Source organism: Symphalangus syndactylus, chromosome 24, assembly GCF_028878055.3.
Source record: "Symphalangus syndactylus isolate Jambi chromosome 24, NHGRI_mSymSyn1-v2.1_pri, whole genome shotgun sequence".
Lineage (NCBI taxonomy): Eukaryota > Metazoa > Chordata > Mammalia > Primates > Hylobatidae > Symphalangus > Symphalangus syndactylus.
This window is the reverse complement of record NC_072446.2, coordinates 59090566-59118444: the sequence shown is the minus strand read 5'-3', so window position 1 is coordinate 59118444 and position 27879 is coordinate 59090566. Positions and strand designations below refer to the sequence as shown.

Below are 27879 nucleotides of genomic sequence, written 5' to 3'. Positions count from 1 at the left end.
TATGTGAGTCAGACATATTGTGTAACAAATAGGCTTCAGATTTCAGCAGAGAATGCTAAGAATTCCCAATGCAACAGAATCTAATAGCCAACTGAATCAAAATAGTCTAAAAAAGAAAGATATTGTGCAAGAGCATTTCTCAGTAGAAAATCCAACATATCGCAATAGAATGGTTAAAGGGCAATTATTCGTAGTAGAGATTTTTTCTTACAAAATATTTGATTTGTTAAGCATCACTCTAGTACTTAAATCTTGGTGTTTTTACCAACAGCTTTTTGATACACTTTAGGACACCTGCCAAGTAAAAGAAAGCTTGAATGTTAGGAACTCCTGAAGGTTGGAGCTATATCTTCATTTCCCAGATATTTAAGTAGAAAGATATAATTCAATATATTCAAAAGAGGTTCCCCTAGGTGTGCCAGGAACTTTTAGCTTCTCTTCAGATCATCTCAGGCTCACCTGTCTCCAGGACTCTTGCTTCCTGGCTTTCACTTTGGAGAGCAACTTTAGGTAGATTCTCATCACTGTCAGTGCCACAGCAGACATTGTGCAGGAGCTGCCTGGCAGTCCCTTGTCTCAAGCCCACAGCTTGAGCCTCTTGTCTTCAATACAGAGCTGTCTTCCATCTTGCCACTGAGGCTTAAGATACATCAAGACCTGCCTGGCACTCACAGGGGTGCATGGCAAGGTGCAGAAAAGTGAATGCCTGAGGGGGTAGACTTTTGATCAGTGGGAGATGAAGCTAGTGGATAAATTCTCCTCTTATTCGTTTGCCACCCTGCCAACAGACTGTCTTGAGACTCAGTAGCCCTTAAGGCCTCTCAGAAGCGGAATCCATGAAATAGTACAGTTAGCTGGTTTTATTATGAAGCAGTGGCCATCTCTATGGTGCCCTCACTCATACTCGCTCTGTTGTCTTCTCTGCCCTACTCCTTTCCCTCACTTCTGCTTCCCTGGAACTGTACTCCCTAATGCAGGAGTTTTCAGCTATGTTGATAAGCTGTTGTCTCAGAATTTGCTTTTGCAGAACACAGGCAAAGACAACATAAATTGCACAAAACGTTATACAGTGCACATTGTCTGGTCATTACCTAGTACATAGCAACCATTTATTGAGCACCAACTAAGTGTGCTGCAATAGTGCCAAGTGCTTTATATGCCATTGAATAATCACCCTCTCTAGGAATAGGCTATTGCTATTAACTAAATTTTGCATTTTATAGGAAAGAAAACTGAGGCTCAAAGAGTGCCTCACTCAAGGTTGTATTAGATCACTTTCTAATTTCTTTCTTTCTTTATCCTAGCATGTTATTGTGATTGGTGGAGAAAAGAGGAGGTGGGGGATGCCTGCTCCACATGATCACTTTAGCCTTCTTTGACCTCAAGATTCTCCATTCCTCAAGTTCTCAAGTAAGTGCATCAAGTTGCTAAAAATGGAGTCACTGAACAAGAAAGATAGGTTTTGAACTTAGAGTTGTACACGTGAGGCAAAGTAGCAGTGATGTTAGCTCAGAAAACCACCGATGCCCAATCGGGGAGGCTTGGCTCAGCCAATATGTGATGCTGTTGTTCATGGCATAACGGCTCTCACACCTGGGGAATGAGAAAGGTTAGCACATGTTCTCCATTAAAACCATCCCCGACTTCACCAAGTGCCACACAGGAGAGAGGGTCAAAGCTCTGCAACCAGGATCTTCAACTCTGGCCATTCTTGCTCCCTCGTTGTAAGCTCTGCTTCTGCCCTGCCTCCTTTAATGTGGGCCCAATCCTACACCAAGTTGTCGAGGGAAATCTCCCCTCCTCAACTGCTTGGCGGCCTTCTAAAAATAAGCCTTCCAACATCACCAGCGCTACCATGCTGCTCAGTAATCGTTTCTCTTGTCCTCAGTGCTCCCTATCATTCCATTCTGCAATGCAGCTGCTCCAAGCTTTTACTACTCTTCCGCCTTCTCTCACATTGTCCCCCAGCCCAGCCCCACACTCTCAAGTGAAGGAAGATGGGAGCTCTTTACATTATTTCCTCTCCACAACACTAAATTTACCTAGGTCTTCCCATTTCTGCTAACTCAAAATTATGCTCTCTGTGGTGCTCCCAGTTAGCCTAGTGGGATGCAGGAGAAACCACAGAACTCCACACTGGGCACTTTCCCTCACTTCATTTTATATGGTACAAAATATGTAAGAAAAAATACCATAGGACTTTTGTTGTAATCCTTTAAAAAATAATTAGCAAGCTTTGTGTGTGTGTGTGTGTGTGTCAGTCTTATTTATAAAAGTTGTTGCTGAGGGCAGTTACTTCTTTCATATGGATTCCTTCTGGAAGAAATGGACCCTCAGGCCAGGTCACTTCATTTGTGGTCACACCTAAGAAGTCAGCAACCTAGAAGTGAGAGAGATAAGCATCCAGGTTTTTTATTTTTCTTTTGAAATCAAGTCTCACTCTGTCACCCAGGCTGGAGTGCTGTGGCACAATCATGGCTCGCTGCAGCCTCAAACTCCTGGGCTCAAGCAATATTCCCACTTCAGCTCCCAAGTAGCTGGGACTACAGGTGCATGCCACCACACCCAGTTAATATTTTTACATTTTTTGTAGAGATGGGTCTCACTATGTTTGCCCAGGCTGGTCTTGAACTCCAGGGCATAAGTGATTCTCCTGCCTCGGTCTCCCAAAGTGCTGGGATTACAGGTGCAAGCCACTGTGCCCAGCTCAGTTCTGTTTTAATTAACTATATAAATTGTACAAAATTTTTATAAAAGTTATCATCTCTTGAGTCACAGTAGGGTATAAAACATGGCAGAGAAAACCCTCTGAAGCCAATTTATTTCTATGTTCATCTATTGCAAGAACCAATTGAGCACAGCAGCAGCCATGATAATAGCAGGCATCTGTGCTTTGGGCTGGTGAAAATAAATTAAATTTGAGGTTGGTCATGAGAGCACGTCAACAGCACCGCCTGTGAATTATTAAAATAAAATTCAAATAAGAGAAAGCAAAAGCCCTTTCCACAGAGCTAAATTAAAATTTAAATTAAAGCAACAACATTTTTTTCTTGGCAAAAATTTTCTAATTATTTTCTACCTCTAAGGTTTATTTCCATTAATCCTTCCTCTATGCAATTAAACACATGGAAAAATGCACAGTAAAATTTCACTAGTCTAGTTTAAAAGGAAGAGATTGGTTTAACAAGGTTTGCAGTGGGCTTCACAATCAGATGCTTTAAAATGGGTTGACAGAGTGCTGTTTCATTGAGTGTCAGTGTCAGCAAATACTTATAGCTCACCTATTATGTGCGAGACGCAGTATTGAGTGACTTAAACGTAAATATCCAAAACAGTCCTCACAGTTGGGTATTATCATTTACATTTTATAGAGAAAATCACAAAACTTCTTTAATATCTGACATTTGGTAAGTGGTAGAGATGGAATGGGTTCTGTTAGGGGTTAGATTTTGTTCTTTCAAAATTCATATGTTGAAATCCTGACTCTGTGTACTTCAGAATATGACTGTACTTGGAGAATCAGTCTTTAAAAAGATTAGTAAGTTAAGATGAAGTAATTAGGGTGGGTCCTAGAGAAACCAATCCAGTTTTCCTCCCAGATACTATCAAAAAACTGAAACTTCCTAGATCACTGTGTCCAGACAATAAGACGCCAGGTCCCTTGTCTGAGCACCTGCTGTCTGTTGACCGACTCTTGTATAAACCCTTAACTTTAATTGGTTGGAGAAACAGATTTGAGACTTGCCCCCCATCTCCTGGCTGATGTCACCTGCAATAAAGCCTTTCTTCCTTGGCAACGCTCATTTTCTCAGTGATCGGCTTTCTTTGTGGTGAGCAACCGGACCTAGGCCAAACCCCTGGCGTTTGACAACACTAATCTAATATGACTGGTGACCTTACGAGAAGAGGAGATTATGATACAGACACACAGAAGGCAGATCTTGGGAAGGCACCGGGGGCGGGCGGCCATCTGCAAGCCAAGGAGGGAGGCCTCAGAGGGAACCGATCTGCTGACACCTTGATCTCAGGTTCCTAGCCTCCAGAATTGTGAGAAAATAGATCTTTCTTCTTTAAACCACCTACTCTGTGGTACTTTGCTATGCCAACAATAGCAAATTAACACAGGTTCAAACTCCACTCTCAGCACCAAAATCTATATTAGTTAACTAATGCTGCACAGGAGATTACCACACTGTTAGTGGCTTAAAACAATAAATATTTATTGCCTCACAGTCTTTGTGAATCAGAAATTTGGGAGTGGCTTAAATGGACAGTTCTGGCTCATGGTCTCAGGAGGTTGCAGTTCAAACTGTCACCTGTGGGTGCAATCATTGGAAGGTTTAACAGGGGCTGGAGAATCTGCTTCCATCATGGCTTCTCCATGGCTGTTAGGAGGAGTCCTTAGCTCTTCCTCACATTGGGTATGCTTCCTAGGACTGCTTGAATATTTTCAGGACTTGGTGGCTTCATGTAATTTAGAATTTCTCAACTCTCCATGATAACCAAAATAACAGAGTTTAGTCCTAGTTTTCTGACACTGGCATCCTTAATTTCCTTTCCAAACTTTCTTCATGAAAGTAGAAAGAAAATTTTACCTAACCTTGACCCACAAAAAGGGGTTGCTAAGTAACTGAGATTTCTGGGCTTAGCTTAACATAGACATGGAAACTGCTCTCTTCCACCTTCAGGGTGTGCAGTGTAGCTTTGTAGTCAGGCTGTTTTGGTCCAAATCCTGGCTTTGCTTCTTATTAGGTCTTACAGCTTGGATCATTTTTAAAAAATTTTGTGCCTTGGTTTCCTCACCTATAAAATAGGATGATAATAATAATAATTTTATACAGATGTAGCAAGGATTCTGTAAGCGAATACTTGCAACTTATTTACTTCCCAAGACTTGCTTTTCTTTGCGTTCTTTGGATTTTTCCTCCCTTTCCCTTCCTTCCTTCATTCCTTCCTTCCTTCCTTCCTTCCTTCCTTTCTTCCTTCCTTCCTTCCCTCCTTCCTTCCTTCCTGACTTCTCTCTCACCTTGGTCCAACCAATGGTTTCTACCAGACACTGTAGACATGTGTTAATTTGGTTGTATCACTAAGGGCTAAAAAATATCACTGTGAATTGAATGAAACCCAGAGCATAAAAATCCAAGGGTTCTTTCTAAGTCAGCTATTGGTTTTGTGCTTGCTATGGTGTTTGATTGCTCTGTGCTTACTCTTGCTACTTGCTATATGAATATGCATATATAAAAGGCCCAGGGCATAGGGGTTCAGGCTATATTTTACTTTACTCACCATAAATTCCTGTGAAGTTTATATCTTAAAAAAATTCACTATGAACAGTCAATAGTCACCCTAAATTCAAAGTTATAAAAAAAATTCAATTAAAAGACATCAGTAAAGCACATGTTAATTCAGATGAAGGTAAGAAAGCTCAACAAGAAAATGGTGATTAGGTAGGAACAGAACCAAACTAGTCTTTTGTTATTTTCTTTTTAATAGAGAGAGGGTTTTGCTCTCTCACCCAGCCTGGAGTACAGTGGCACAAACATAGCTTATTACAGCCTTGAACTCCTGGGCTCAAGGGATCCTTCAAAGTTGGTGGGACTACAGGTCCACACTGCCACACCCAGGTAATAATTCTTCTTCTTCTTCTTCACTTTCTTTTTTTTTTTTTTTTTTTTGTAGAGACAGTTTCACTATGTTGGCCAGGATGGTCTCAAACTCCTAGACTCGGGTGATCCTTCAGCCCTGGCCTCCCAAAGTGCTGGGATAATAGGTTCACTCCTGTTAATAGAGGCTAAACGTGGCTTATCACTTGATATGGTTTGGCTCTGTGTCCCCACCCAAATCTCATCTTGAATTGTAATTCCCACATGTCTAGGAAGAGACCTGTAATCCCCATGTGTCAAGGAAGGGAGGTGATTGGATCGGGGGTTGGGGGGCAGTTTCTCCCATGCTGTTCTTGTGATAGTGAGTGAGTTCTCATGAGATCTGATAGTTTAATAAGTGTTTGGAAATTCCTCCTTCGTTCTTCTCTCTCTCCTGCTGCCATGTGAGGAGGGTCCTTGTTCCCTCTTCCACCATGATCATGGGTTTCCTGAGGCCTCCCCAGCCATGTAGAACCGAGTCAACTAAACCTGTTTCCTTTATAAATTACCCAGTCTCCCGTAGTATCTTTCCAGTGTGTGAGAATGGACTAATACATCACTTTAATCCAAATTTAACCTTGATGTACCTGCATCATATGAAAGGGCTGTGTATTTGGTCCATGTAGGTGCCTATGTCATCAGCGGTTCTGGAGCCTGCAAGTCTTATCTTGGGTTGATCTCCAAAAAGAATACTTGCCTACATAAAAGTGAATTCAAGTAGCTTATTTAGCAGGTGATCCCAGGCAGCACTGGTAAGAGAGGTGGGGAGTGAGACAGGAAAGAGAAGGAGGCCAAGGAAGAGTTTGTATTCAGCACACTGTCGCTGTGGGCAACCAGGAATCAGTCCTGATGGTGACCTCTGGGAGACAATATAGAACATGCCTGAGAGCTGTCCAACCAAGTGCAAAGGATCTGGGGTATTAACCTACTGACTCCTGCCAGTTACTGTTTAGAAGCTGTTCCTAGGGAGCATTAGCTCTCCAGCATTCCCAGTGAGCCCCACACTTGGACTCTCAGGGCTACAGAAAGCCCTCATGCACACAGAGGTGCTATTCTCAGGAATTGTGATTGTGAAGGGGATTGTGAAGGGGGTGCTTCTTTCCTAGAGTCAGGCTCTAATAGATAAAATTTACAGAGATTTGTCCTATTTCTTACTCAATAATTAGTTGATATACAGTGAAAAAACAGGTAAAAGGTACGCAGCCTAAGACACTGTGGTCATTAGGCACAGAGCACAAATATCCAGAAATTCTAAGCAGCAGCCAAGGCCACCTGAGTCATGACTGTGGCTGGTTCCACCCACCACCTTTCTACTTCCCTAATACTGGGAGATCGTTTTTCTTCTTCAAACGTTGTATCATGTCTTACATGGGATATTTGAAAACATTAGAATTTATTCTTTTTCTGTGCCTGGAGATTTTATAGTTATTTTTCTAGTCTACAAAAGTGCCACAGTTATAGAATACAAGGGTTTTCTAAAATGAATTCTGTCCTTGTAGCAAATATTAAAGCCGCAATAAATGTGTTTTAGAATTTCCCTGGTCATTCAAATGTGCATCTTCACTAAAGGTCTGTGACAACTGTTTTCCTTTTGAAAAATTATTTTTCTTCTTTTAATTGCCTATGTGAAAATATATGATAGAGAGTTTAATGTTAAAAAGCTCTGGCCGGGTGCAGTGGCTCACGCCTGCAATCCCAGCACTTTGGGAGGTCGAGGCGGGCGGATCACGAGGTCAGGAGATCGAGACCATCCTGGCTAATACGGTGAAACCCCGTCTCTACTAAAAATACAAAAAATTAGCCGGGTGAGGTGGCAGGCGCCTGTAGTCCCAGCTACGCGGGAGGCTGAGTAAGGAGAATGGCGTGAACCCCAGGGGGTGGAGCCTGCAGTGAGCCGAGATTGCACCACTGCACTCCAGCCTGGGTGAAAGAGCGAGATTCCTTCTCAAAAAAAAAAATATAAAAAGCTCTTAATTGGGGGCGGGGCCAAGATGGCCAACTAGAAGCAATGGAGATCAAAGGCTCCCATTGAAAAAAACCATAATAGCGTGTGAATCTTGCACCAGCAACTGAGGTAACCAGGTTCTCTCATCAGAACAGACTAGGTGACTGGCATTACCTGTGGAGAGGAAGGAAGAGCAGTGTGGTGCAGCTGCCCACCTGAGAGGCACACAGGGCAGGGGAGCCCCCACTCCCCAGCCAAGGGAGGTGGTGAGTGAGCATGCTACCCAGCCAGGGAAGCCAGGGAAACTGTGCTTTTTCCACGGAACTGTGCAACCCATGTATTGGAAGATCCCACTCTTGAACCCGTGCCACCGGGGCCTAGGGTCCCAACCCTGGAACCATGCAGATCCTCAACAGTCTCTCAGCCTCTCAGCTAGAATCCACTTAAGCCTGCTGAGTTTCTGCCAGAGAGATGACCAGCACCACAACTGCAGCTGCCTGCTGTCTAAGCCATTTGAGCTCCTCGGGAGAAGGGCAGCAGCCAGCACTAGGACTGAGAGCTGCCTGACACACTAAGCTCCCTAGACAAAGGAAGGGCATCATCCATCTCTACAGCTCCAGGCTGTACTTTTCCTCTGCTGGAGCCAGGGAGGCTGGATAGCTTGGTCCTAAGAGGTGTCCCCCATAGCCCAACACACCAGCTGTGGCAGACTACAGCCAGAGTGCCTCTTCAGGCCTGACCCTGACTCATCCCTTCTCACTGGGCAGGGCCTCCCTGCAGGAACTCCAACAACTCCAGCTAGGGACTCAGGGACAGAACTCTGAGGCCCTAGTGGGAGGAGTGGTTGCAGTTATCTGCAGACCAGAAGACAGCCTTTCCTCCTGCTAGTTCTGAAGAATCTGGGCAGCCCAGATGAATGGGTTTCCCCACAGCAAAGCACACCCCCTTCACCAAGGGACCGTCAAAGTACTTTGTTAAATGAGTCCTGTTCCCCGTGCCACCCAATAGGGGTTGTCAGACACCCTATTCAGGAGTGATCCTACTGGCATCAGGTTGCTGCCTCTGGAGGTCAGAGATCCCAGAGCAGGCACCCACCTTTGTTGTTCTCTAGCCTCCTTGAGTGATATCTCCAAGCACAGGAGCAAACCAAATGAATAGGGCCTAAAGTAAACCCCCAGCAAACCACACCAGCCCTTCAGAAAAGGGACTTGGCCATTGAAAGAAAAACAAACAAACAGAAAGCAACAACAGTATCAACAACAAAAAAAGTCCCCACAAAACCCCATCCAAGGGTCAGCAGCTTCAAAGATCAAAACCAGACAAACTCATGAGATGAGAAAGAATCAATGAAAAAATGCGGAAAACCCAAAAGGCCAGAGCTCCTCTTCTCCTCCAAATGATTGCAATGTCTCTCCAGGAAGGGGGCAGAACTGGACAGAGGATGAGATGGATGAATTGACAGAAGTAGGCTTCAGAAGATGGGTAATAGCAAACTCTGCCGAGCTAAAGGAGCATGTTCTAATCCAATGCAAAGAAGCTAAGAACCTTGATAAAATGTTAGAGGAGCTGCTAACTAGAATAACCAGTTTAGAGAGGAACATAAATGACCTGATGGAGCTGAAAAACACAGCATGTTAACTTTGTGAAGCATACACAAGTATCAATAGCCAAATCGACCTAGCAGAAAAAAGTATATCAGAGTTTGAAGACCATCTTGCTGAAATAAGGCATGTAGACAAGAATAGAGAAAAAAAATGGAAAGGAACAAATAAAGCCTTCGAGAAATATGGAACTATGTAAAAACACTGAACCTACGATTGATTGGAGTACCTGAAGGAGATGGGGAGAATGGAAACAAGCTCGAAAACACACTTCAGGATATTATCCAGAAGAACTTCCCCAACCTAGCAAGACAGGCCAACATTCAAATTCAGGAAATACAGAGAATACCACTAAGATACTTCATAAGAAGATCAACCCCAAGATACATAATCATCAGATTCTCCAAGGTTGAAATGAAGGAAAAAATGTTAAGGGCAGCCAAAGAGAAAGGCCAGGTCATCTACAAAGGGAAGCCCATCAGACTAACAGCAGACCTCTCTGCAGAAACCCTACAAGCCAGAAGAGAGTAGGGGCCAATATTCAACATTCTTAAAGAAAAGAATTTTCAACACAAATTTCATATCCAGCCAAACTAAGCTTCATAAGCAAAGAAGAAATAAAATCTTTTCCAGACAAGCAAATGCTGAGGGATTTCATCACCACCAAGCCTGCCTTGCAAGAGCTCCTAAAGGAAGCGCTAAATATGGAAAGGAAAAGCAAGTACCAGCCACTGCAAAAACACACCAAAATATAAAGATCAATGACACTATGAAGAAACTGCATCAACTAGTGTGCAAAATAACTAGATAGCATCATGATGACAGGATCAAATTTACATATAACAATATTAACCTTAAATGAAAATGGGCCAAATGCCCCAATTAAAAGATACAGACTGGCAAATTAGATAAAGAGTCAAGAACCTTTGGTGTGCTGTATTCAGGAGACCCATTTCACATGCAACGACACACATACACTCAAAATAAAGGGATGGAGAAAAATTTACTGAGCAAATGGAAAGCAAAAGAAATCAGGGGTTGCAATGCTAGTCTGTGACAAAACAGTCTTTAAACCAACAAAGACTGAAAGAGATGAAGGGCACTACATAATGGTAAAGGGATCAATTCAACAAGAAGAGCTAACTATCCTAAATACATATGCACCTAATACAGGAGCACCCAGATTCATAAAACAAGTTCTTAGGGACTTACAAAGAGACTTAGATTCCCACACAATAATAGTGGAAGACGTTAGCACCCCACTGTCAATATTAGACAGATCAACGAGACAGAAAATTCACAAGGATATTCAGGACTTGAACTCAGCTCTTGATCAAGTGTACCTAATAGATATCTACAAAACTCTTCACCCAAATCAACAGAATATACATTCTTTTCAGTGCCACATGGCACTTACTCTAAAATCAACAACACAATTGGAAGTAAAATGCTCCTCAGAAAATGCAAAAGAACTGAAATCATAACAAACAGTCTTTCAGATCACAGTGCAATCAAATTAGAACAGGACTAAGAAACTCACTCAAAACCACACAATTACTTGGAAATTGAACAACCTGCTCCTGAATGACTCCTGGGTAAACAACGAAATCAAGGCAGATATCAATAAGTTCTTTGAAACCAATGAGAACAAAGAGACAATGTACCAGAATCTCTGGGAAACAGCTAAAGCAGTGTTAACATGGAAATCTATAACACTAAATGCCCACATCAGGAAGCTAGAAAGATCTCAAATCGACACCCTAACAACACAATTAAAAGAGCTAGAGAAGCAAGAGTAAACAAATCCAAAAGCTACCAGAACACAAGAAATAACTAAGATCAGAGCAGAATCAAAGGAGATAGAGACAAGAAAAACCCTCCAAAAAATAAATGAAACCTGAAGCTGTTTTTGGAAAAAATTAACAAAATAGACAGACTGCTAGCTAGACTAATAATGAAGCAAAGAGAGAAGAATGAAATAGACACAATAAAAAAAAGATAAAGAGGATAGCACCACAGACCCTAGAGAAATACAAACTACCATCAGAGAACACTATAAATACCTCTATGCAAATAAACTGGAAACTCTAGATGAAATGAATAAATTCTTAGACACATACACCCTCCCAAGACTAAACCAGGGAGAAGTGAAACTCCTGAATAGACCAATAACAAGCTCTGAAGTTGAGGCAGTAATTAATAGCCTACCAACCCAAAAAAAAAGCCCAAGACCAGATGGATTCACAGCTGAATTCTACTAGAGGTATAAAGAGGAGCTGGTTCCATTCCTTCTGAATCTATTCCAAACAATTGAAAAGGAGGGACTCCGCCCTAACTCATTTTAGGAAGCCAGCATCAGCCTGACACCAAAACCTGGCAGTGATATAACAACAACAAAACAAACTGCAGGCCAATATCCCTGATGAACATTGATGCAAAAATTCTCAATAAAATACTGGCAAACCAAATCCAGCAGCACATCAGAAAACTTATCCACCACGATCAAGTCAGCTTCATCCCTGGGATGCAAGGCTGGTTCAACATATGCAAATCAATAAACATAATCTATCACATCAACAGAATGAAAGACAAAAACTACATGATTATCTCAATAGATGCAGAAAAGGTCTTCAATAAAATTCAACATCCCTTAATGTTAAAAACTCTCAATAAACTAGGTATTGATGGAACATATCTCAAAATAATAAGAGGTATATCTATGACAAACCCACAGCCAATATCATATCTATGACAAACCCATAGCCATATCCAGTCAAAAGCTGGAAGCATTCCCTTTGAAAAATGGCACAAGACAGGATGCCCTCTCTCACCACTCCTATTCAACATAGTATTGGAAGTTCTGGCCAGGGCAATCAGTCAAGAGAAACAAAGGATAGTCAAATGGGAAGAGAGAAGTCAAATTGTTTCTGTTTGTAGATGACATGATTGTATATTTAGAAAACCCCATCGTCTCAGCCCCAAATCTCCTTAAGCTGATAAGCAACTTCAGCAAAGTCTCAGGATACAAAATCAATGTGCAAAAATCACAAGCATTCCTATACACCATAGACAAACAGAGAGCCAAATCATGAGTGAACTTCCATTCACAATTGCTACAAAGAGGATAAAATACCTAGGAATAAAATTTACAAGGTATGTGAAGGACTTCTTCAAGGACAACTACAAACCACTGCTCAAGGAAATAAGAGGGTCCACAAACAAATGGAAAAAACATTCTATGCTCATGGATAGGAAGAATCAATATTGTGAAAGTGGCCATACTCCCTAAAGTAATTTATAGATTCAATGCTATCTCCATCAAGCTACTACTGACTTTCTTCACAGAATTAGAAAAAACTACTTTAAATTTCATATGGAACCAAAAATGAGCCCGTACAGCCAAGACAATCCTAAGCAAAAAGAACAAAACTGGAGGCATCATGCTACCTGACTTCAAATTATACTACAAGGCTACAGTAACCAAAACAGCATGGTACTGCTACCAAAACAGATATATTGACAAGTGGAACAGAACAGAGGCCTCAGAAATAATGCCACACATCTAAAACCATCTGATCTTTGACAAACCTGACAAAAACAAGCAATGGGGAAAGGATTCCCTATTTAATAAATGGTGTTGGGAAAACTGGTTAGCCATATGCAGAAAACTGAAACTGGACCCCCTACTTGCAGCTTATACAAAAATTAACTCAAGATGGATTAAAGACTTACATGTAAGACCAAAAACCATAAAAACCCTAGAAGAAAACCTAGGCAATACCATTCAGGACATAGGCATGGGCAAAGACTTCACAATGAAAATGCCAAAAGCAATTGCAACAAAAGCTGAAATTGACAAATGGGATCTAATTAAACTAAAGAGCTTCTGCACAGCAAAATAAACTATTATCAGAGTAAACAGGCAATGTACAGAATGGGAGAAAATTTTTGCAATCTATCCATCTGACAAAGGTCTAACATCCAGAATCTACAAGGAACTTAAACAAATTTACAAGAGAAAAACAAACAACCCCATCAAAAACTGGGCAAAGGATATGAACAGACACTTCTCCAAAGAAGACATTTATGCAGCCAAGAAACATATGTAAAAAAGCTCAACATCACTGATCATTACAGAAATGCAAATGAAAACTACAATCAGATACCATCTCATGCCAGTCAGAAGGGTGATTATTAACAAGTCAAGAAACAATAGATGCTGGTGAGGCTGTGGAGAAATAGGCACGCTTTTACACTGTTGGTGGGAATATAAATTAGTTTAACAATTGTGGAAGGTGGTGTGGCAATTCCTCAATGATCTAGAACCAGAAATACCATTTGACCCAGCAATCCCATTACTGGGTATTTACCCAAAGGAATATAAATCATTCTGCTATAAAGACACATGCATACATATGTTTATTGCAGCACTGGAACCAATCCAAATGTCCATCAATGATAGACTGGATAAAGAAAATGTGGTACACCATGGAATACTATGCAGCCACAAAAATTAATGAGATCATGTCCTTTGCAAGGTCATGGATAAAGCCAGAAGCCATCATTCTCAACAAACTAACACAGGAACAGAAAACCAAACACCACATGTCCTCACTCATAAGTGGGAGTTGAAATACGAGAACACATGGACACAGGGAGGGGAACAATACATACCAGGACCTGTTGGGTGGTGGGGGGTAAGGGGAGGGAACCTAGAGAATGGCTCAATAGGTGCAGCAAACCACCACGGCACACATATACCTATGTAACAATCATGCATGTTCTGCTCATGTATCCTGGAAGTTAAAGTAAAAATAAAAATAAAAATAAAAATAAATAAATAAAGCTCTTAATTTATCCTGTAATAGAATATTCTCTCACCTTCTTTTTATTGTCTTGATTAAAAAGGACAATTATCATAATTTAAACATGTGTATATAAGAATATTCTCCTCTCAAGGCATATCATCAAATAAAACAATTTTCTCAACTTTTTCTTATAAAAACATTTAAATATACAGAAAGTCAAAAGAGAAATACAATGAGCACATATAACCCCACCACCTGGACTCAGCAATTATTAACCTATTTCCATATTTGTTTTATTTCTTTTTTCTTTTTTCTTTTTTTTTGAGACGGAGTCTCGCCCTGTCACCTAGGCTAGAGTGCAGTGGCACAATCTTGCCTCACTGCAAGCTCCGCCTCCCAGGCTTACACCATTCTCCTGCCTCAGCCTCCCGAGTAGCTGGGACTACAGGTGCCTGCCACCATGCCTGACTAATTTTTTGTATTTTTGGTAGAGGTGCGGTTTCACCATGTTAGCCAGGATGGTCTCGATCTCCTGACCTCATCATCTGCCCGCCTTGGCCTCCCAAAGCTGGGATTACAGGCATGAGGCTGGGATTACAGGCTGGGATTACAGGCGTGAGCCACTGTGCTCAGCCCCTATTTCTTTATATATATATTTTAGTAGCTGACTTCATGAAACATTTTCTCTAAGTATTTTGTCATTTGTTTTCTAAGATAAGAATTTTCTCCTACAAAGCCACAATATTATTATTCTACGTAAGAAAATCCACAATCATTTAATAGTATTATCTAAACTAGGTAATATTAATATTATCTTGATTAGATAACTAGACTATAGTCATATTTCTCCATTTTTACATGTCTTAGTCTGTTTTATGTTGCTATAACATAATATCACAGACTGGATCATTTATAAAGAGTAGAAGTTTATTTAGCCCACATTTCTGGAGACTGGGAAGTCTAAGAGCATGGCACCAGCACCTGGTGAGGGCTGTCTTGCTATATCATAACATGGTGAAGGGTATCACATGGAGAGAGGGCAAGAGTATGCCAGCTCAGATCTCTTGTCCTCTTCTTATAAAGCCACCAGTCTCATCATGGGGTCCCACCCTGATGACCTTATCTAATCCTAATTAACTCTCGAAGTCCCCACCTCCAAATATCATTAATATGTGGATCTGGGGATTAAATTTCTAACACATGAAATTTGGGAGACACATTCAAACCACAATATTACCTAAAATATCTTTTCTAGAAATATTTTTTCAAACCAGAAGTCAACAAATATTTAATCTAGCATGATCTTCCTCACATATGGTTTTTCCCCATAGCATTTACTTCTTTAAGAGATCAAGCCAGCTATCTTGTGGCATGTCTCTTATTCTAGATTTCTCTCATTGTCTCTTCAAGGTATTTAATTTGTTCCTATTTCCCTTGTATGTCTTACAGGCTAGAAAGAAAATCCAAAGGCTTGATTAAATTACAAAGATATTAAACATTGTTGGTAATAATTCTCCATCAATGTTGCTGCCTAATTCATTTTGCATTACATCAGGAGGCATATAAAATCAGATGGTCCCACTATTTGTGATAAATGCTGTTATTGGTTAAGGTAGAGGCTTATGGATTTCTCTATCATAAAGATGCATTTCCCATTGCCACTGCCAATCTGTGGAGTGATATTTTGGCATATGACCTAATATAGTTTTAATGTACATTTTTATAACTAGAGGTTGATAAAAAATATTGAAGTACGTAACTTCTGATTTTTACAAGTTGCTATTGTCCACATAGCATTCATCTCTTAGTTTCTGTATAATAAATGTGTTCAACTACATTACAGTCACCAAACTAAAGCCCATAGACCAAATCTGGCCCACTTCCTGTTTTCATAAATAAAGTTTTATTGGGACACAGCCACTCTCATTTATTTACATATTATCTGTGACCTTTTTTTTTCTGTACCATGTCAGCAGAGATGAGTATTGTAACAGAAATCATATGGCCCACAAAGCCAGAAATATTTACTCTTTATAAAAAAAAATTGCCCCCTCCCCACCCCAGAATTAGATGGTCTCAGATCTCTCTGAGTGCTGGCATTGTATTTTGCATATTCCTGCCAGATTATCTAGCACCAAATCTGGCAGGCAAGTACCTAGATTCTTACAATAGCTTTATTGAGGAATAACTGGCATACAATAAGTTGCACACATTTAAAGTGAATAACTTGAATAGTCTGACATATTAATACATCTGTGAAAACATCACTATGATCAGGATATTGAATGAATCTGTCACCCACAAGTTTCCTTACATCCCTTTGTCTTCTCTTTCCCCCTCCCTAGTAACCATTGATCAGCTACAGTTACCATAGATTAGTTTGATATATATATTAGAATGATATATAAAAGGAGTATATACAGTATGTACTCTCCTTTTGTTTGGCTTTTGTCCCTCAACATAATTATTTTGAGATTTATCCACGTTCCTGCATGTGAAGGAAACCAAAATATTTCTCAAAATCCTAAGCCCCATCTGCAACCAACTGAAGAGACCCTTTCTTGGCCAAGAGGAGCCCAGAAAAAACTTAAAAATGGAATTCCCAGTCACGATGGGAAGGGAGGTTGAACACACTTCATTATACCCCCTCTCTTTTGGAATTTACACACAACTGACCAGCATTAATGTTTCAGTAGAGATCACAAGACTGACAGAATGGACTCTTTGTGGCAGTAAGACACCAAAGTATAAAAGACCTAAGGCAATGCAAGGCCAGGATTAAGTCACACCCTACAAACCAAAAAATCTTGTTGAACTTTTTTAAATTAACCCAATACAATGTAGCTTAATATCCAACCTGACTGCGGTATAGCATCACATGACAGCAGGACCCCTTATCTTAACATAAGCATTCCTTTGTATTGACTTCAAGTCTTTAGACAAAGCACAACTCTTTCAACCAATTGCTAACTAAAGATTTCCTAAAATCCACTCATGACTGTTATAGCAGGTAGGCAGACATAAGCAGGGCAGAAGAGCACCCCTGTCCCCAACCAGGAATGTCAGGCGATCATCAGGTGATGGTCAGGCAGTTGTTTACTGTCTCTAAAATAATAATTGGTCGCAGCCAGTGCCAGGGAAAGGCAGTCTCCCTGTAGATAAAAAGAAAAACCCGAAACTGGTGATCAGCAGCTTCCTGATAAGATCTCAGGAGTTGGGCGAGTGGGCTCACACATGCACGTTAAGAGGCAAAATGGCAGAGTGTAACTGGTATATGACCTCCTAAAGAAATACAGCTGGTAAGAGAAGAACATCTCTAGTAAGCATTCATACAACTCCGGGAAACACACTGTGCATGCTCCCCTCCCAAGTGCTGGCAAGCACTGCACATGCAGACAACCCACCCCAAGGGAAGAATCAGGGGAGAAGGCACACAAGACCCTGGAAGTGTGGCAACATATAAAACCCCAAGCCAAAAGGTCAAACCCCGCACTTGCCCTCCAAGGTGCCCACGTGGCCCTCTCCTAATTGTGCTTTACTTCTTTTCATTCCTGCTGTAAAGCTTTTTAATAAATTTTCATTCCTGCTCTAAAACTTGCCTTGGTCTCTTTTTCTGCCTTATATCCACCAGTCGAATTCTTTCTTCTGAAGAGGCGAGAGTTGAGGTTGCTGAAGACCTGTATGAATTTGCCACCAATAACTAGACTACCTGCCACCACTAGCATGACTTGTAAGCTTTGAGTTGTCCCATATCTGTGGGCTAAACCAATGAATGCTATCCATGTATCGATGTATAATTTTACCCACAATTCCTCTCTTCCTAAAATGTGAAAAACCAAACTATAACCTGACTGCCTTAGGACCAGTCAAGGTTTCTTGGATTTGTGTTTTCTCTGGGCTGTGGTCACTCATATTAGCTCAAAATAAACCTCTTTAAGATATTTTACAGAGCCTGTTTTTTCATTAACACCCCAGAATATGCTTCTCTGATGTATTTCAAGATGGCTATTCAGGAGGTCTGGAAATATAAAAATGGCTGAAAAGCTGTCTTTTGTGGGGGAGATTTGCATCTGTAGAGAAAATCTGCATTGGTGCAGCCAAGCTTTCTCTGAGGTCCTCCCTTGTCCAATCTAGGGAAGATGAACTGAGAGGCTGACACCTTTAAAGTCTGAAAGAAACCTATACCATCTATTCTCTCTGAGGGCTGCCACCTGAGAGGTTTCATCTACATAACGAGACCACCTTTGCTAGCCACGTCTCCTCTTCTCCCACTCCCGTAACTCACTTGCCACCATCCAAGCCCTATTCTTTCTGTAACCTCAAGATGGTATAAAAGCTCAACCATCTTACCTTTCTTTAAGATCTTATATATTTTGTTCCACAAGATAATGCCTGCCTCTCAGCCTCATTCAAATTCAAAAGAGAATCATTTACAAGTTAATTCCTGTCTCCCTGGTTCATTCTTTCTCCCTAATACTCACTTACTGTCCTGCAAGAGAATTGTCTACATTCCTCATATCCTCCCTCCCTTATGAAAAGCATATATAAGCTTCTTCAACTCATTTGGGGGATTGGGGTAAACACTCCATGGTTCTCCTCATGCATGTTAATAAATCTGTATGCAATTCCTCCTATTAATCTGCCTTCTGTATGTTGATTTTCCAGCAAACCTCCAGAGGGCAAAGGGGAAGCTTTCCCTTGGCTCCTATACCTGTCTCCTTTTTTATTGCTGAGTGGTATTCCATTGCAGGAATATACTACAATTTATTTGTTCAGTCACCTGTTAATGGACATTTGGGTTGTTGCCGGTTTTACATTACTACAAATCAAGCTGCTATAAACATATTGTGCAAGACACTATATGGACATATGCTATTATTTTGCTTGAGTGAATATCTAGAAGTGAACTGTCTGGATCATATGGTACTGTGTGTTTAACTTTTAAGAAAGAGGGCAGGTCTTTAAAAATGTTTGTAGTGACTTCACATTCAGAAGCCTCTGTCATTTAGGGTTGTGTTTCATTAACTTTTTATTGTTTTTAAGTCCCAAGATAGAAAATTATACCTACAGTCAAGAGAAATTCATGAACTCTGATCATTTATATTAGTAAACATAATGTACATATAAATAAACTGGCACGAAGTGCATATTGCAGTCATTTTCAAGTGATACTTTGAAATTAGTTAATTCTAGTTTAAGATACTTTGTAAGTAATTATATGTTTCAAGGATTCTCTTCCTTCTCAGAAGCTACTTCAGTGATTAAAAAGCTTAAAAGGTTGATGTCTGTGTCTTACATTTCCAAAAATCTCAGAATACAACCACAGGTTCTGAAGCTTCATGGTATTGAGGATCCTTTTCTTTGAGTTGGGAGCCACTTAAGGGTCTTCTCGTTATTTTGAAGGATTCAACCAGCTCTCTTTAATTGTCTGGTGGCAAATAACGGTAGCAACTCTGGCTAGCTTTTTAAAGGAAAATGTATTGTCAGGGTGTGACCCAGCTCCCAGGATGAAGAAAGTTGAAGAACTGGGTTTGAAAGAGGTGAGACCCAGGAAATCAGAATGCCTCCTCCAGGAGCATCTCCACAGCCTCCCAGGGCTACAGCACTCAAGGAATTGAGCTGCAGCAGTTTCTTTCCTCCTTGCATCTCTCAACTCAAGTTTCAAAGTCTGAGAATGAAGCAACCTCTCTACCAACATCAGAACATGAGCTATGCACGTGGTTGCACCAGGATAGCAAAAGGAAGGGTCTAACAAAAGAAGTCTTCAAACTCACCATTAACTATTGGCATGCCTGTGCAAGCAATTGGGTTTGCCATCCCACCAAGACTGCACAGAGTGGAGGAAAGTTCATCATCCCCAGGAAACTGAAGCTGTCAGAAAAGGCAAATGAATGCTGCTCTGCCTAAAGGCTGACAACCCCTTATATTGGCAAGTGGTGTTAGAAAAGATGCATTCTATTCTCTTCAAGTTCAATCAGATCTTAAAACCCACTTTAGCTTTCTATCTAATGGTTATCAAGACAAATGTATTCTTTCTGCTTGACCTTCACTTCTTCAAACAGAAAACAAAACCACAGTGTCTGAGGGAGCTAAATAAAGCTCAGATACACATGAGAAATCCTGGCTTATCATTTTTATGGAAGACTGACCCTGTGCAGGCCAGCATTGACAGTAGCACCAGACTATTGGCTGTTGTACAGAGTCCTGACTCAAGCAGCAGGTACCTTATTTGCAGTTAAAAACTCTTGACTGAGAAGAATAACCTTCAACTTTCAAGCAAACCACAGGTAGCTTTTACTCTGCAGCATGTGGGACTGCACTAAGACTGGTGAGAATTGCACAATGTTGATGGCATGTGGAATGTTATGCAATAGCACAAGTTCTCATATGCTAGGAAAGAGTTTAGGTTTGAGACCCCTGAGAACTGGAAATGGATGAGATGACTGTTAAATATATAATCCTATGATGTTTAAAGACAAAAAGATAAGGTAAGAACATGTTTCTGTCCTGTGAGATAACTTTGTTGCTCCTAGTTACAGAAACTCTTAACTGTACTTTGTTCAGTCTGAGGAAAGACTTGAATAAATAAAAATAGCTAGCAGTAGAAGGAATGTCCTTGTGCACAGGTGTATAAAGTTCTAACATTAGCTTGCACCTTTTTAGACAACATTTTCTAAGTATTTGAAAAACTAAGTTTAGACTTACAGAAAAGTTGCAAATATACTACAGAGAGCTCCGGAATATCCTTTACCCAGATTTCCTTAAGGCTAACATCTTATGTAATTTGGTACAACTATCAAAGTCAAGAAATTAACATCAATGCAATACTATTAACTAATCTACAGATGTTATTTGAATTCTGCCTGTTTTCCCATTAATGTCCTTATTGTGGTCCAGGATCTAATCCAGGATTCCACACTGCAATTAGTTATTGTGTCTCCTTGGTCTCTTCTAATCTATGACAGTTTTTCTTTTTCTCTCATGGCCTGGGAACTTTTGAAGTATACAAATCAGTTGTTTTGTGGAACACTCTTTAATTTGGGTTTGTCTGATATTTCTCTCAGAATCAGAGTGAGGCTATGCATTTGTTATGGATTGAATGTTTGAGTCTCCCCCAAATTCACGTGTTGAAATCCTGACTTGTAATATGATGGTGTTAGAAGGCCAGGCCTTTTGGGAAGTAATTAGGTGATGAGGGTGGAGCCTCAAGAATGGAACCTAGTGCTCTAATAAGAAGAGATTGCCAGGCGCTGTGGCTCATGCCTGTAATCCCAGCACTTTGGGAGGCTGAGGTGAGTGGATCACCTGAGGTCAGGAGTTTGAGACCAGCCTGGCCAACATGGTGAAACCCAGTTTCTACTAAAAATACAAAAATTAGCCAGGCGTGGTGGTGCACACTTGTAATCCCAGCTACTCGTGAGGCTGAGGCAGGAGAATCACTTGAACCTGGGAGGCGGAGGTTGCAGTGAGCTGAGATCGCACCACTGCACTCCAGTCTGGGAAACAGAGTAAAACCTTGTCTCAAAAAAAAATAAATAAATAAATAAAAGAAGAAGAACAGACATGGGAGCTTGCTTCCTCCGTCTGTCTTCTTTCTACCATGAAGGGACACAGCAGGAAGACAGCCATGTGCAAACCAGGAAGTAGGTCCTCACCAGACACCAGATCTACTGGCACCTTGGTCTTGGACTTTTCAGCCTCCAGAACTGTGAGAAATGAATACTTGTTATTTAAGCCACTCCATCTACGGCAATTTGTTATAGCAGCCTGATCTAAGCTAGCATTTGTGGCAGGGATACCACGGAAGGGCCACCGTGCCCTTTCAGTGCATCATGTTGAGGGCACCTGGTAACAACCTGTCTAACTTCTGGTATGACTCCTTTTGATCCCTTGATTAACATGGTGTTGGTGAGGTTCCTGCACGGTCCTTCCTGTTTCCCTGTGCTAAAATGTTTTAAAAAGATACTTTTTGACTATGCAAATACGCTGCTTCTCATCATACTTTTACCCATTAATTTTATCACCCATCAAAGATTTTTGCTTCTCAATAATTGTCACTGTGGCGTTTACTTGAAAGTAGTTTTCTATTTTTATCACTTCTACGTTTTCTATGTTCATCACTGGAATTCAACTGTGAGGCAGAATTTAGCAAGAATTTTCTAAATGTCTATGCTGTGAGGGCACTGGGTCAGGGGACCAGCCTTCCTTCTGTTCTTCTAGGGGGTCAGTGCTGGTCAGACAAGCTCTGTCTGGCTGTTTGATCCCCCCCACAGCAGCTGCTGAGGGAGGAGGAGAGGATCCACTCCCCTTGGCTCTTTGCTGCCCCTGTGTTTTTTCTCCTGCTGTTCCTTACACCAGAATGCCTTCCCCCCACCGTCTAATTGTTCTTCAGGCCTCAGCTCCTATAAATCCTTAGCAGGGAGCTTTCCTGTGCTTCTTCCTCCACAACCTTAGCACTTCTGTGTGCTCTCTCTGTCACAGCAAAAAATATGCTATCACAAAACAGCCACATTTTCTTTTACGAGTCTGACCACACTGTGAGTAAGATCACATTATCTCTAGATTCCTGAGCTATCTGGCAATGTCTGACTTACGGGACCTCCCTGGGAAGGGTTAGATTAAGAATGAATGAATGTAAAATGGAGTATTTGTCACAACCCCCTTTTTTACATTGAACATTGCAACATATTTATTAAGGTATAATTCATACAGAGAAAAATTCACTTTTGTGGTGTGTAGTTCTATGAATGTTGATGAATGTATAGTGTCAGGTAATCGTTACCACATTAAGATACAGAAATCTTGCCCCACCCTGAAAAAGTTTTCTTGTCCTCTTTAAGGTCATTCACCCTTACCTCCACTTGCACCCCTGTCAACACCTGATCTATTCTCTATTAATTTAGTTTTGCCTTTTTCTGAATGTCATATAACTGGAATTATAAAATATGGAGCCTTTAGAATTTGACTTTTTTTTAACTTACCATAATTCTTGTGAAATCCATCCATATTGCTGTTTCTATCAGTACTTTAGTCCTTTTTATTGTTGAGTAATATTCCATTTTATGGATTTCCTATGGTTTCTCCATTCACCAGACACTGGACATTAGGTTGTTTCCAGTTCTGAGGATGACAACTAAAGCTGCCACAAGCCTTCATGAACCCTTTTTTTTTGCGTGTAGACTTATGTCTTCATTTCTCATGTGAACATACCTAGGAATAGAAAGGCTGGGTCATATGGTAAGTATATGATAGACATCAGAAGATGCTGCCAAACCACTTTCCCAAGTGGCTGCAGCTCTTTGCATTCTGACCAGCACTATGTGGGAGTTTCTCCTCACTCTCACCAGAACACTGAAAGCTAGGGTGAGTGTCCCCCGTTATTTTAGACAAATTATGTTAGCTCTCTTTTCATGGGCTTATTTGCGTTTTTATTTGTTTTTTTCATTCCTGAGACTACCAGGGAAGTATATCTTCTCTGCTGAAGTATCTATTCAGACATTTTGCCCATTTCTTTTACTGTCATTTTTTATTATTGAATTTTGAAACCTCTTTATATATTCCATATAGAGCAGAACTTTTAAAATTGGATGAAATCCAATTTATTATTTTTTTCCTTTTGTGGTTTGTGCTAACATTTATTTGTTTTGGTTGATTAGTTGTTGGTTAAACCTCCTTGTCTGAATTCTTTTCTTCACCTTGGTGAGATTTTTTGGAAAAACAATACAAGTCATGGTTTCTGGGGCCATATTTAAGTCAAGTCACTTAGTCATCAAGTGACGTAATTTTCTTATAGGTTAAATGGGAAGAAAAGTTTCTTCTTTTTGGGAAATTTTTGTGTTGTCTCTGGTAAAAGTCAAGATAATTGCCTTCAGTGAGAATGAGAAAGTGATTGGGCTTTTAGAGTTTTATGTTAGTAGCAGCAGCAGGTGGAAGAGGCAAGAAGGAGTGAGGATATACAGCAAAAGACCTGACAGAATAAAGTGATGTCAGGGGCTCCTCGCCTGGAGGGAGAGAAGGACAAGCAGCAGGAGAGGGAATTCGGAGAGGGACCACCTTTCCATTGACACAGACATGCCCTCAAGCAGGAAGTAAAAGTTTTAGAAGCAGATAAAAAATTATTATTCAAATTTGTATTATTCAATATAAAATTATTATTCAGGTTTTTGTCTAAAAACTGGAAAGAAATAGAAAAAAACCCCCAGATGTTTCTATATATTGATAGTGTCATTACCACTTCCTGAGGAAAGGTACCTTTTTCTGGAAGTATTTTCTGGCCTCGGTTCCCTTTAGAAGGTCAGTTTAAAAAAAAAAAAAAGAAAGGGAATGCCATACAATGGAGTCAAGTGTCTCTTACAAGGAGTGCCTGCTATGCGCCAGCATTTGTGTCAGGAACTATACATGCTGCCCCCTAGCCCACCTTATTTGGTGTTTACACCACCTTGCTGAGGACTCAGCATGCTAGGAGGCTCTGGTCCAATAACTGCCGAATGTAATAGAATATAAGTGATCCAACAATACAGTATAACTGAAAGTCTATGTGACTCTCTTGGGAAAGTCAAAATTTATTCTTCTTTGTCATACTTCACTGCATCAGGCTTCTCTTTCTGAAGACAAATGAATTCAGAGAGAAACACCGGGCTCTCAAGGTAGTAATTGAATAATGCTCTGCTAAGATAGAATGACTTCGTAACATCCTGTCCCATCACGTCCTGTGTTATAATATAGGTACATCTTAGGACAAAAATGCCCTTCTTTGACATTGTTTGCATGTATCATTGCAGAGTCCCTTGACTCTACTTCCCTTCCAGACTGGGGAGGTTTTAGGTACAAAAGGGTGGCCATCCCCAGCCCAGCCCATCATAAGAAGCTTCTGATAGAGTCATTTTTCACCACCTACCTCACAAGTAAATTGTGCATCACCTTTCAAGTAGGATGGGATAAGATCTTATCAGACAGGCCTTCACTAACTGGAACCAGAAAAAAAAAATCTGTCCATCTGGCCTGGGCAATATGCCCTCCTGGAAAATTACTGAATAGCTCCAAACTCCATAAAAATACATTCCTTAAAATGTCAGCAGAAGGCACAGACTTATGGAGAAATGAAGAAATTATGCAGCCTGTGCAAAGCTCCATTCATCACAGGCTTGGGGAATAAGAATAAATGCCCACCCAGACTTTGTGCCAGGAGCATTAATAATCAGTTCATGGGAGCTGTCACTCAGGAATGCCCTGGCCCTGATTCAGATTCTAGGCATGGGAGAATGTAATATAAACACTCTGAGACTAGAGTAATGAGACATTTTGTCCTGTGTGGGTTGAGAATCAGAAGCAACCCTCCTTCTACCAGGAGGCAGTGAGAAGTGATGGCTTTGGGGATGTCTCTATGGGCTAAGGAAGGCTTGCCAAGTTAATTCCAGCTGACTTTCCTTTTCTCTTACTGAACCATTGACAGAAACTTGTTGTTGTTGTTGTTGTCTTCCTTGCAGAGGGGAAAGCTATCAGACTAAGGTCCACTGTGTGCCTCCTTATCTCTTCCACTGCCACCGTCTGCTCGCAATTGCTGTGATGTCTCCTAACCAGCCTCCCCACTTTCTCCTTCTCATGATCCTTCGTATCTGTGTTATGGGCTGAATTTCGTACACTGAAGTCTTAACTTCCAGTACATCAGAATGTGACCGTAGTTAGAGATAGGGTCTTTAAAGAGGTACCTAAGTTAAAATGAGGTCATTACAGTGAGCTTTAATGCAATATTACGGGTGTCCTTATAAGGAGAGGAAATCAGGACACAGACACACAGAGAGCAGGCCACGTGAAAATGCAGGGAGAAGGCGGCTGTCTACAAGCCAAGGAGAGAGGCCTGAAAGAAACCAGCCCTCCCACAACCTTGATCTCAGACTTCCAGCCTCCAGAACTGCAAGAAATAAAATTCTGTTGTTTAAGCTCCCCAGTCTGTGATAGTTTGTTATAGAGCCCTGGCAAACTAGTACACACTGCCACCTCACAAATCACTCCATGCACTTCTGACAGTGCCCTTCTGCTGCCTAATGATTAAAGTGCAAAGGTCTGGCCCTGGCAGTGAAGTCAGTTTTATAATGATCCCCCTTCATCTTGCCTTACAGTGCCCTACTTACTTTTAAGTTCAGCTCCCTTGAGCGTCAGTTTTTAACCCACACTTTCTCATTCCTTGGCCTGTGCCTGTGCTGTTCCCATGCTGACATCACTCTTCCCTCAATCTCAAGCATGGGCCCCCTTCTCCATGGAGACTTTCTTATTCTCCCAGCTGAGACAACCCTCTTTGATATTTCTTCTATGACATGTATAATTTCCACTCACATTCTAAATATTTATGCACATATTCTGTGTATCTAGGAGCCATGCTGGATTCAACTTTGCATTTCTTCTGGTCCCAACATATTTCTTTGCACACTAGAAGTTTTCCACCAATATTAGTTGAATAACTAGTAGAAATAACATGTGAGTGTTAATGGCTGTATGAACCCCTGCTAAGAAATATTTGTGCTTAAGTGTATTTTAAAAGGTAGAATGGGGTAATGAAAATAACCAGCTAGTGATGAAACAAATCTGGCTAAAAATGTTGGCCAGACCACCACTTAGTGTCTTTCTGCATATCCCTTGACTTTAATGCCTCTTTGCTACCTCTAAAGGGGATATTTCTATCTCCTCTATAGGATTATTATATGGGTTAGAGACAGTAAATCTGCAAAGTTCTTACACATACTAGACCCTCAGAAATGTTAATTTCCCTCCTTTATACTCATCTGAAAATGCTTAACCTAAAGAAATAAGGTTCTAACAGAATTTTAAACATTAGATGCAGCTGGCTGGGCCAGCCATCTTTGTAGGAAGCTCTCACTGTCTGAGGAGCCCACACACTGTCCTGTACCATGCTAGGTAAACAACTTGCTCCTCTACTCCCCACTTACGTCATGAGTACTGAGAACAAGGTGATCAGAAGAGATTCTCACTCATTCTCGTCATTAGATCTGACATGAGAAGTCCACATACAGTTTAAGGGCTTCATCGTGTGTGTCCAAAGGGCCAGGGGCTGTTATACCTCAATCTGGCTTGATGGGATCCTGGCTGGCATACTGTGAGAATACAACACATGTGAAGTTTGGTTCATTTCAGCAGATATTTAACAAGTGCCTTCCACTTGTGGATCTAGAGTGTACTTCCTCACCTTCCAGCATTTTCACCCCCATGTGGATGTAAACAGACACACAGGCAGAGCACTGTGAGCTAGAGCAGGTGATTGCAAGTTCAGTGGGTCCTCATTATTAGTGTATTCTGTATTTGCAAATTCACCTATTTGCCAAAATTTATTTGTAACCCCCAAATCAATACATACTACACTTGCACCATCATTTAAAGACATGTACAGAGCAGCAAAAATTTTAGCCACCTGACATTGCTGTTCCCAGCAGAGATGGTGCTCTGTCTCCTCATTTTAGCTCTCATACTGTAAACAAGTGTCCATCTCATGGTCCATGTAGTGCCACATTTTCCACAGTTTTGTACTTTTTGTTGGTGATTCTGCTGTTTAAAACAGATCCCAAGCATTGGCCATGCTGTCTAATATTCTCAGGTGCAAAAAGGCTGTGACATGACTTACAGGGAAATACATGTGATTGATAAACTTTGATCAGGCATGAGTTCTAGTGCCACTGGCTGTGAATTCAATGTTAATGAATCCACAATGTATATTAAATAAGGGGTTTTTAAGCAGAAACAGAAATAAAACAAGGATGTGTCAATCGGTTGATAAAAATGTGACCAGAGGCTCTTAGGAACTTAATCTTATATTTCCCCTTAGGAACAGTGGTTCAGTATTTACTAATTCACCATTCACAGTGACTTTATAG

At 40.8% G+C, this 27879-nt stretch overlaps 1 long non-coding RNA gene across 3 annotated transcripts in view; it reads right to left on the bottom strand.

Annotated features, from left to right (window-relative positions):
* Positions 1-2247: 2247 nt before the first annotated feature.
* LOC129474651 (uncharacterized) overlaps positions 2248-27879 on the bottom strand; it is a 43531-nt gene continuing 17899 nt past the window's right edge. The window contains exons 2-3 of one of the 3 annotated variants that reach the window (XR_010119465.1): positions 22978-23206; positions 2248-2380 (exon numbers count right to left, since the gene is read on the bottom strand). This is a non-coding gene — a long non-coding RNA (uncharacterized lncRNA). Of the gene's footprint in view, positions 2381-4731; positions 4804-22977; positions 23207-27879 lie in introns of those variants that run through there. The other 2 variants (XR_010119466.1, XR_008654602.2) reach the window with 2 other exon arrangements.